Source organism: Brassica oleracea, chromosome C4 (genome assembly GCF_000695525.1).
Source record: "Brassica oleracea var. oleracea cultivar TO1000 chromosome C4, BOL, whole genome shotgun sequence".
NCBI classification, from domain to species: domain Eukaryota; kingdom Viridiplantae; phylum Streptophyta; class Magnoliopsida; order Brassicales; family Brassicaceae; genus Brassica; species Brassica oleracea.
Genome location: NC_027751.1, coordinates 9,795,646 through 9,806,780, shown reverse-complemented (window position 1 = coordinate 9,806,780; position 11,135 = coordinate 9,795,646). Strand labels below are relative to the sequence as shown.

The following is an 11,135-nucleotide window of genomic DNA, read 5'->3' as shown; positions in this document are numbered from 1 at the left end:
CTAGCAGTGAGTAGTACCCCCTTGTATTTGCCGGATAGATGAGTCCCGTCAATAATGAAGACATGGCGTAGACGGCGGAACCCCTGAATAGATGCAGCGAAAGAGAGGAAGGCATATAGGAAGCGTTTGTTACCTTCAATATCCTGCTCAGTATCTATAGCAGTAACAGTACCGGTATTGGTAGCTTTGAGACGCTCAAAATAGGACTCAAGGTTTAGAAAAGAATCCTCCGCGTTCCCGACAGTATCATCAATAGCTTGTCCCTTTGCCCTGTGGCATTTCATATAGGAAGCAGAGATGCGGAGATCTTCCAAAAGAAGCAGCTGCAGCTGCATAGATTTAGAACTGTTGTTGGGTTCGCTGTAGCGGGAACGGTAAACATGTGCGATAACTTTTGAAGTGGCTTTTTTCCTGTAAAGGTTGCGGGTATCGATGGTGCAGCAGTGATTAAGCTGGGCCTTTTTGATAGTGTAGTAGCCACAATTTGTAAGCTCTTTCGCTAGTATGCGCCAATCGCAATGAGTATGATAACAGCTTAGAACGAAGGAACGTCTAGTGGTGCGGGATTGCCTAAAATGAAACTGTTTCTTGATTGCGTAGATAGCAAGGCCAATTTGACAGTCCTGCTTGGTTGCATAGAGTTTTCCAACAAATGATTCCTCATCACTGTCGTTGAGATTCAAGTCAGGCACGTCTTCGGCTTCGTATGAAAGGTCATCGAAGAGTGGGGGGGGTCAAATTCCTCGTCACTGATCTCTGAGAGTGGTCGCGCGTCGGAGGGGGTATGGGGGGGGATGGGGGGGTTGGTGGACAATAGGGATGGCGTACCCCTGGACGTAGAAGGTTGTTGTACAGGTGGACGTTTGTGCGCCGACGTTGTGGTGTTTGTACACCTGGACGCATAGGGGTGTTGTACAGATGGGCCTTTAGAAGGAATGTCCGAAGTTGTCCCCGTGTACAACGGATTGGGTAGTACATGTGGAAAACTGTGAACGCCAGTTTCTTTAGGTTCAAACTTCGAATCGGAAGTGCTGGTCCCTTGAATGATGTGTGGAGCAGTTTTCGGTACATGGATGCCAGCCATGACTTCAGCTACATCAGAACCGCCGAGGACTTTGTCGATCAAAGAGTCCCAGAAGTCGTGATCGTAGCCACGAGGTTGGACATTTTCAAAGTCAGGAGGCAGTTCACTCTCTGAAACGTTCTCCTCTTCCTCTTCATCGGTCTTCCAGCTGTCAGGAATGTTATCTGGGTCTTCGTTGAACATCTCTTCTAGCATCTCGTCACCACATGAAACAGTTTCGTCGAAAACTGAAAAGCGAAAGTTCTTAGATGGGGCTGGTGTGCTGGTGTGCTTGGTAGGGATATCTTCGAGGACATCAGCGTCAGGGAAAAGAGAGAAACATGGAATTTTTGAGGCGGCTGTAGATGGTGGGGAGGGACAAGACAAAGGAGGGTGGGGGCTAGAAAAACGGTTGAAAAGGTAATGGCTTTTTTGGATAGGTTGGTTTGGGGTGGTGAAGGGAAAAAGGTTGTCAGCTACTTGGCTCGCATTAGTTGGTTCGGGGTGTACTTTGAAAGTAACAAACAGATTCATTCCCTTGTGTGCTTCAAAATGGCGGTAGAAATACAATATAGACCCATCGTGTGTCAGCATGACCGGGGGGGTTGAGATTCCGGTAGCGAGTTCTTTAGTGTTTGGCGGCCAATAACTCAGAGAGGCGGAGGGGAGAGCTTCAATGTTGGGGAAATACTCCTTCAACACATTTTTTTCCAGGTCAAGCAATGTCGTTGTGGGAGCGAGAGATACGATCCTTGACATGTGATGTTTGTCGATAGAAAATGTCCAACTGCCGTCGTCGGACATCTTCCATTCGCCGGCGATAACCATGACGTGGTCCGCCATGGAAGATACCTACAATGGAAGATAGGATCTTCAAATAAGTCAATTAGCAGTAAAGGAAAGAGTTAATCAAAGTTTTGTTAACTAACCGAGTTTTATAGAGTGATAATCAGTGGGGGTTCGTGTTGATTAGCACAGTTTTTTTATCAAGGCTGATGAACAACAAACCGAAGAAAAAAACGCACAAGTGGGAGGAAGAAGAGAGATAGAGGAGAGGTTAATCTGAGCCGTCCAGAAAAGAGCCCACTCATCGAATGGTCCTGATTCAAGGCAGGTGAATGTCTTGTCTAGATCTGCTTTCCCAATAATTAATCTCAGCCGTTGACAATGTGAGGAAATGTGTGGCTGGGGGGAAAAGCCCGCCAATTGGAAAACAAGTTAGTTGGGAAGGGGTTGGGAGGAAACAAAAAAGGAAGAAGCTAGTTGAGAAAGTGTGTTTGTAGTGGAAAGTGACCCACCATATAGATAAAAAATAGAAATGTGTCCTAGAGTGTAAATTTTTCTTACAAATAACTCAAATCATCAGCGGAGGAGGCAGACGCTTGGACCCACCTTTCTTTTTCGACCCGTCATGATCCGACCCGCCTCCACAAACAAAAGTGCATTCAACACCGCAGAGATTACTAAAACACGAGAAAAGACCGTTTCCTCCCTCGGTGTGACGGCGGTTATGCTTCTTCTTCTTCTTCACCGTCGGAGCTTTCCGCCTCGAGCTTTTTCCTCCGCCTCCGTTTGCGGATACAGGAACAATCTCCCTCCCTACATCGCTGCTCTGATGACTTGATCCGAGATCATAAAGTGGAGGAAGCTCCGTCCGCCATCGCTCGAGTTTCGAGCGGAGACCTTCAATGTTTCTATCGTCTTCGAGGCTCCACTCGCTGAGGATCGAACTCTCGGTGTCGTTGGCTTGCGATCTCTCTTTCGCCTTCTTATTCGCTACTTCTGAAGATGACGGAACTAACTCCGATTCGGTTAAAATCAATCGTCCTGCTAAATTAGATCTCATCGGTGTTGATCTGTAGTTAGATCTGATCGGAGTCGATCCGACGATATTAGATCGCATAGGACTGGATGCAACCATGTTAGATCTGATCGGAGTAGATCCGACGATGTTAGATCGTAGCGGCGTCGACGCTAGGATGTTAGATCTCCTTGGAGTCGATCGAACGCATGTGGATCGCATAGGACTAGATGAAACCATGGTAGATCTGATCGGAGTAGACGCGACGATGTTCGATCTCGACAAATACGGGGAAGCGCGATTGCTGCCACGATCATAGTCCCTCGGCGGCGGCTTTGGCGTTCTTCTCGGAGTTTTGCGTGAATGATGATACGATGGATAAGGCGACTCGTCGTATCTCTCGCTTCTCGGCGGCATCACATTGTAGTTCTCGCTTAATTGATCCACGAAATCTAGCTCGAACGAATCGTATCTCTCCCTAGGAATGTTAGGAGTCTCATAAGAAGACTTGTTATCATCGGAATCCGTCGTCGTCGTGTGGTGTCCCAACGTAGTAGGCATAGTTTCCGAATTGATGCTCACAGGTTTGGTATAAGCCACACGGCTCCGCTCAGCTCTACTCAAAAGATCGGAAACAACCATCGAACTCGTATCACTCCTCGTTCGGCGGAGCAACGGTGGTTTCGAGACTACGGATTGGTACTGTTTCGATGGCGGAGATTGCGGATTCTTGAAGCTCCCTTTGAAGCTGTTAAGATGCATATGCTGCAAATGCGGATCCTCTTCACCTAGCATGTCTCTGGGACCAACCGCAGACGAGTCCATGTGCGTGTAAAGCGGCAAACTTCGCATAGATCCGTCAAGGATGCCCACACCGATGTTCAATATCCCCTGAGGACGAGCAGATGGCCGGCGAAGGGCGAACTTGAAGCGCCACGAATCTCATCCCGAGAGGTGGAGTATGGCAATACTCGTCGTTGCTACGGTATCCAGGTCGACGATTTGGCGGGATTAGGTTGCTGATGAGGACGCGGATTGTGCCTACGTGAACGTCGCGGAACCAATGCAAGGTGTAGATTTCGACTACCACGGCTGAAGTATCTGCGTAGAGGAAATCCTCGCTGACTCGGAAAACGAACTTGTCGTTCCAAGTTGGGTTCGCGCCGCCGGAGTAGTCGACGCGCGTGGTGAGTTTACGTAAGTCTTCATTTTACGGGAGACGGGAGCTAGTTCCTGTGCGGAGATTATGTTGAGTTCTAGTAATTGGAACGAGGGAAACATGGACATTGTTTGCGGACAACAATCAACGTGTGTTCTCTAAGTCATTAGATGAAATCTTGGTCGGAGTTTCAGGAGAATTGAAAGGGATATGGAATTGGAATCACGAGTTCTTGGTTAGACCCCTAAGGTGTGAAGGGTTCTCCATTGGATAGATCATTAGATTGTTATCGTTTGGTGGCTAATCTCTGAATGGTATGGTTAAAGTATTAGCCATTGCTTCTTATCTTTCTTTCTTTTTTTCCCTCAATGCTTTTATTAATCTTTGAAGCAGAGAGAGGAGAAAAGTCACTTCTAGGATCCATTTTTGGGGTTTGCTGTATAGAAATTGTGAGAGAGGAAGATTAGATTAGGGAACATGCGTTATATTATTTAGTACTCCTTCCGCTTCAATATAGATGATGTTTTAGAAGGATTATTTTGTTTCAATTTACATGAAGTTTTCAGATTTTAAGGTTAATTTTAACTTTATTGAAAACTGTTCAACCAATTAGATTTTACAGTCTTTTTTACAATTGGTTAACATATTTTAAAATTATATCTTTAAAATATTTTTTTTAGAAAAATGTAGTTTTCTTAATCTTTGTGCACTAAAACAAAACATCAAGTATTATGAAACAGAGAGAGTAGTGATTTGTACGAGTTTGCTATATTAGGAGGAGACAAATGGGTTGATTGTGATCGAGTTGTCAATTCTTGGAGATATTATTACAACTCTTTATATGATACACAGCAGAGGCTAATGTCTTGTTCAATTAGATCTAAAAAGTAAATTAACTAGGGAAAATTCCATATTAATACACAACTTTAATTATAATTTCCAACTTAATACACGAAGTTATAAAGTGACCAAAATAATACATAATCTAAATTATTTTAGTCTTTTAATACATCTACTAAAGCCCATGTAATCAATTTACTTGGAATGGTTAATACAATTAACGAGAGTATAAACACCGTAAACAAAACGTTAAATTAATCATTTAGTTCTAAACCATGGTTAAAACTAATCTTTGTCTAAAACGGTGTCATTTAGAATGGTGATTTCCCCAAATTAAAAATCCTAATTTCTGAAATCTTCTCTTCGCGAAAGCATAACGAATTAGAATTATCTTCTTCCTTTGTCAAGAGATTTTAGCTGTGACTCTGTGAAGACTAGCAACAACTTGCAACTATGAAAGAGAAGAAGACGATGATGCGACAAGAACTTGAGACTGAAAACATGTGGCTATAAAAGAGAAGTAGACAATTTTACGACAATTTGTATTGTGTTTGTTTTGTTGGTCATAAGTGTTGTCTGTCTTGTTGCTCTTATTTGTTTGTGTCCTTAGTCATAACTCATACGCTTTGTTATAATATGAATTTGTTCTCTTGTTTTGTGTTTGTAAAAGCAGACAAAGTTTAACCACAAAAAATATATTAGAAGTGAACATCTGAAGACAAAGCATGATACCTAGAGTTTTGAAACAAAAGACAACGAGTGAAATTCGAAAACAACTTCTCTACGTGTTTGTCTACAAAAGACAGAAGACTTTAGGTAGAAATCACACATTCATTCCTTAGAAGAAGAGCCTATAACTCTTGAAATCTCTCCATAAACTTCAAATACTCTATTTGTAAATGGACTTATGTAGACTCCATGACCCCTAGGAACGACCTCTCTACGTGCTTGTCCTTTTCTTGGAGGACGTCCACGGCCACGACCAGTAGAAGGTGGTCTTGTTGCTGCATCAGTTGATATAGACGAGGATGGTCTTGTTGATGCCTCAGGACATGAAGAAGTAACAACATGTGTGTTGATGGAAGATTGGGATTGTGTTTTCTTTTGTCTCTTTGGTTGCTTTGGATTTGTTTCTCCATCGGCCTGTTATGTTAAATAAGAAACATAAGTGCTAGCATGTACATATTCAAAGGAAATATTGACTATATACTCACATATATCTTCCACGGTCTTCCACGTTTGCGTTTTGGACCTTCAACCACATAAGCCGCATTCTTACAAGTGAGACGGTTATGTCCAACCTTTCTACAGTTACCACATGTGATTGTCCTGCCATCACGAGTTACACGGTTAGGCTTTGTAGGTGACTCATGCGCTGCTTTAATCCTGTTTTTTTTTAGGACGGCCTGGCATCTTCCTATAACCCGGAACTCCAATGGGGTCTTTACCAGTCTTCTGCCAAAATATTTCTCCATTAACTGATTTTATGTTGTTCCTGTAAGTCTCAATCCAAACCTGCCTCTTGTAATAATAATCTACATAGCATAGAAAAATTAACAATTTTGATAACAAAGGAATCAACATGATGAAATAAAATATTTAACAACTTACTTAGCTGAATCATGGTTGTTGTCGTTGATGACTCGAACTGCATGTGAGCAAGGGATGTCTGTGAGGTCCCGCTCCCGACAAACACAGGTTTTTAGGCGCAGACTGACCTCAAAGCTACAACTGTACAAAATAACTTCATATAAGTTATCACTACTCTTGTAGATGGTACAACGATTGCTTGTTTCTCGGTTCGCTTCCAAAATATCAGCTAGTCTTTTTGGAAAATCCAGAAGATATCGGTTTGCCTTCACCCTCCTGCGAGAAATGCGAGTCATAGCTTGCCTCCTTATTGTTTCCAACATAGTAATCAGTGGCAACTCTCTCGCTTTTCTAATGGTCCTGTTGAAACTCTCAGACAAGTTGTTGCAAACGTTATCAGAACGTGCTGTGTCAGAGAAGAAGGCACGACACCAACTGTTTGGCTCAGCTGCCTTCAAGTCGTCATGTGCCTCTCTATCAAATGCACGCAACTCATCCATCCGTGACTCATATTCTGGAACTGTTCGACTGTAAGCCACCTTCCAGAAGAAAGGTCTATAGTCTTCATTGTTGTAAGTCTTCTTCCAGTTAGCATATACATGCCTTGCACAGTTCCTATATTCTGCATTTGGAAGAATTGTTGCTTGAGCAATTTTTAAACCCTAAAAAAAGCAATACCAAATTAGTGAAAAGTGAAACATAGAAGTGGTTAAGTCTTAAGAAACAAAGACATACCTTCTGTCTATCTGAAATAAAAGAAAATCCAGTTCCTGATCCCAGTCCCAAGTCTGTTTGCAACTTCTTAATAAACCACTCCCATGAATCTTTGTTCTCTACTCTAGCTACAGCCCATGCTATAGGATAATCCTATTTTCTGCATCTCTCCCTACAGCTGCTAATATCTCACTTTAAGAAAGCACCGTCTAGTCCTATCAAAGGCCGACTATATTTTCTCCAAGTTGTTCTGAGTGTTTCAAAGCACACATAGAACCTATCAAATACCTGCCTCCCGTCCTTCTCAAACGTTACAATCTCAGTGCTGCAGTTGTTATTAGATCTCTTTAACTCAGCTTCATAATCCCATAACTTCGCAAATTGTTGTTTTTGTGTTTCTAGCACCATGTCTAATGCAATCCTTCTTGCTTTTCTGCACTTATATATCGAAACTGAGACATTGTATTGGTGCATCAACTCATCTTTGATATCAGTGCTTCTTATTTCTGGTCTTCTTCTTGCTTCTTCTTTGAAGAGTTTCGCAATGGTACCTTGTTTCAGCATTCGCACTCTTCATGTTGGCAAATGGCAATGAATGTCTTCATAAACTTTAACCATCCACTTGCGAATTGTTTTCTCCAGAGAGCAATATATCCTCCACTTACAGTTTTCATGTGTACACACAGCTGCTTGCTTCGTCGACTCCCATCTACTAAGCTTGACATCATATTGTGTCTTCAAAACATACCTTAGCAACTGATCTTTGAACTCATCACCATTGTTAAATGTTTACATAAGCCACAGGTATGGAGGCTTATCATAGTCTGCACGACTTCTCTGTGAGTTTGCTTTCTTCTTCCTTGTTGTTTTCTTGTCTTCTTTGTGAAAATTAACCCATTCTTCATCAGTTTCAACTGGAGAATCTGGATACTCATCTCCTTGAAGAGGCCTCTCATCTTCACTGTCGGTTTCACTTTCTTCAGCATGAACATGATTTAGATGTGTAGCATGGGTCTCTTCAGCCTGTGAAAACAAACGTTGGAATCGAACATCATCAGCTCCTTGACCCAAAATTTGCTCTTCATCTTCTAATTGATGACCACTTGCAACTTTTTCTTGTTCTTCTCTAATTTCATTCTCATTGGTTTCTTCTTCATCACTGACTTCTTCTCTGTTTTCATCATCACTCTTCTCCTCATCTTCACTTTTCTCTTCATCCTCAGTCTTCTCCTCATCCTCATTCTTCTCTTCATAGACAATGTAGAAATTAACTTCGCTAAGGATTTTAGTTTCTTCGCACAACTTCCTAATCTCAACATCTTTGTCTTTGCATATTGATCTTGTTGTAGATATATCTTCATTGACTATCTTATACCAAACCTGCTCCACCTTACTCTTGATTCCTCTGTCTGCAATAAAATCCTCGAAAATTGACCACGTAAGAAGATCGGGGTCGATGGACAAATCTCTGACATAAAATTCACCTGAGTACGAGAACTTCCCTCCTTTATATGACATTGAACCACCATAGCCAATGTGCATCCTCAAACCATCAATTTCACTGTAAACACAAAACAACAACTATGAGCACAAAATCAAAATAAAGCGACAACATTAACGACGGCTCCGAGTCATACCTCATCTTCTCAGGTTTCTGTTCTTCACGGAGTCACAGCTATCATCTCTGACAGAAGAAGAAGATTGTTAATTTCTTATGCTTTCGTGAAGAGAGGATTTCAGAAAGTAGGGTTTTTGATTTGGGAAAATTACCATTCTAAATGACACCGTTTTAGACAAAGATTAGTTTATTAACCATGGTTTATAACTAAACGATTAATTTAACGTTTTACGGTGTTTATAGTTTCGTTAATCAAGTCAACCGTTGCAAGTAAATTGATTACATGAGCTTTAGTAGATGTATTAAAAGACTAAAATAATTTAGATTGTGTATTGTTTTGGTCACTTTAAAACTTTGTGTATTAAGCTGGAAACTATAATTAAAGTTGTGTATTAATGTTGAATTTTCCCAATTAACTATCCGCTTTGGTTATAAAATTTAAAAGAACTAATATATTTGAATTTTATAATCCTCTTATGGTATAAAATTACTATAAATTTACAATGAAATGCGTACGACCTTTAAATCCGGGGGCAGACCTGTTCTTCATACACAGGTTCATCTTTGTCATTGACTGATTGTTGTTGCTTCTATCAAGCTCGAGGAGCTGTACTTACGTGTATTTACGGCGAGTCTTCGGCCTGTGCTACTAATGGGCTTTTCGAATTTGTAGCCCAATTAAAAACAGTCATGGACTAAATCCAACTACCTTGTAGGTCTGGTTAAAGTCGCGAGTGTCACTCTCTCTTTACTCGTGATCGTGGCGTGAAGCTTTGTTCTTTTTCTTCTTCTTTTGCAGCGTTTATGAACTGCATCTTAAATTCGGTAACATTAATTCTCTTATGAAAGTAGCAATTGGACCACCTACCATATCGCAATCTCATAATATATGCAATTAAATGCTAAAACATATGCTTACAAGTCAGCATGTCATTAAAACTTGTGCGGACAGTATAGATGTTTGATCCAAAAAGGCAAATTGAGTATCAAATTTTCGCTATTCCCAAAAAACATTTAAATATCATAGGCCTCATACAGTCGCACCACGTCTCCGTGAAATCGCATGAACGTAGCAGTATAAAAAAATTAATGAGTCTCGAGACCACATGATATTTAGAACTATAAACAAACACACGTTCAGAAATACTACATAATCCATGAAGTCAACGTTCGCATTTTCAGACTTAAATTTAAGCAAACAAGATTTGAACTTTGAAGAACGCGGTGTAACCAACTCATTTACACGAAACAAATAAAATAAAACAAAACTCCCCTCGTAAAATTATTAAAGTTTCTTATCGAGCGAGATGTTGATAAAAGTACAAAAACAAGTTGGCAGAAAAAACAAGATGACAGGAACCTAAAAGCAACGTAACGCTCTAAAAACAAAATATTATTAAAACTTTCGACCAAAAAAATTTTTTTATTAAAACTTACAAAAAAAAGAAGATATCTAGTGTAATTTATACACAGAGATGTGATATTAAATTTGCATCGATACAATATTAAAGGTCCTAACACTAGTGATTCTACTGGAGAGAAGATCTCACATCGGAAATATAAAACGGACTTAAGTAATATATTATATATATAAGAGATTTGGGCAAATTTACTAATTGCCAATTGGTTTTGAGTTGAAAGCCCAAAAAACTTAGCATGGTATCAGAGCCAGGTTGGTTTTTGAGGACCAAAACCTGCGCTTCCATTTATTGTGGTTAGAAAAGTTTGGTTATGGTGATGACAATTGAAGAAGACGACGTTCCGGATGATGATGACGTGAAGAAACAAACTCGAATTGCTTTCAAAACAACATGCGAATCTCGATCTCACGACATGCAACCTCGAACTCTCGACATCACGACCTGCGACCACGAATACTCGATCTCATGACTTGCGATTTCTCGAACTCTCAACCTGCGACTTCAATCAAGACCACCGAACAACTTCGACCGACAAACTCACGACCACCGAACCTGTGACCTCACGAACTCACAACCGACGAACTGTCTTGATTTTTTCTTTGATCAACAAGGATAGCGAACTTTCATGTTGTTACAACGACCTCGAATTGATGAAACCGAACCTGACGAAACCGACGAAACCGAACCCGATAGTATTGAATTCGACGAACCGAAACCGACGATCCAACGAACTGATGATTTTGACGAAAGAACCAACAACGTAACCGATTTGAATTTGAAGACTTGTAGTTCAAGTTGGACATACAAAATTTGTATGCTCCAACTTGAGGGAAGGTATTGGGATATTAACAAATCCTAAACCTAGATGACATTAGAATAGAATATTTCCATTATTGTAGTTTCCTCTATTCGATAGTATTAGGAAATCT

The 11,135-nt window shown here is 40.8% G+C and overlaps 1 pseudogene; it reads right to left on the bottom strand.

Annotated features, from left to right (window-relative positions):
* Nucleotides 1-2,406: 2,406 nt before the first annotated feature.
* LOC106339827 lies at nucleotides 2,407-4,514 on the bottom strand (annotated as a pseudogene).
* Nucleotides 4,515-11,135: the final 6,621 nt, after the last annotated feature.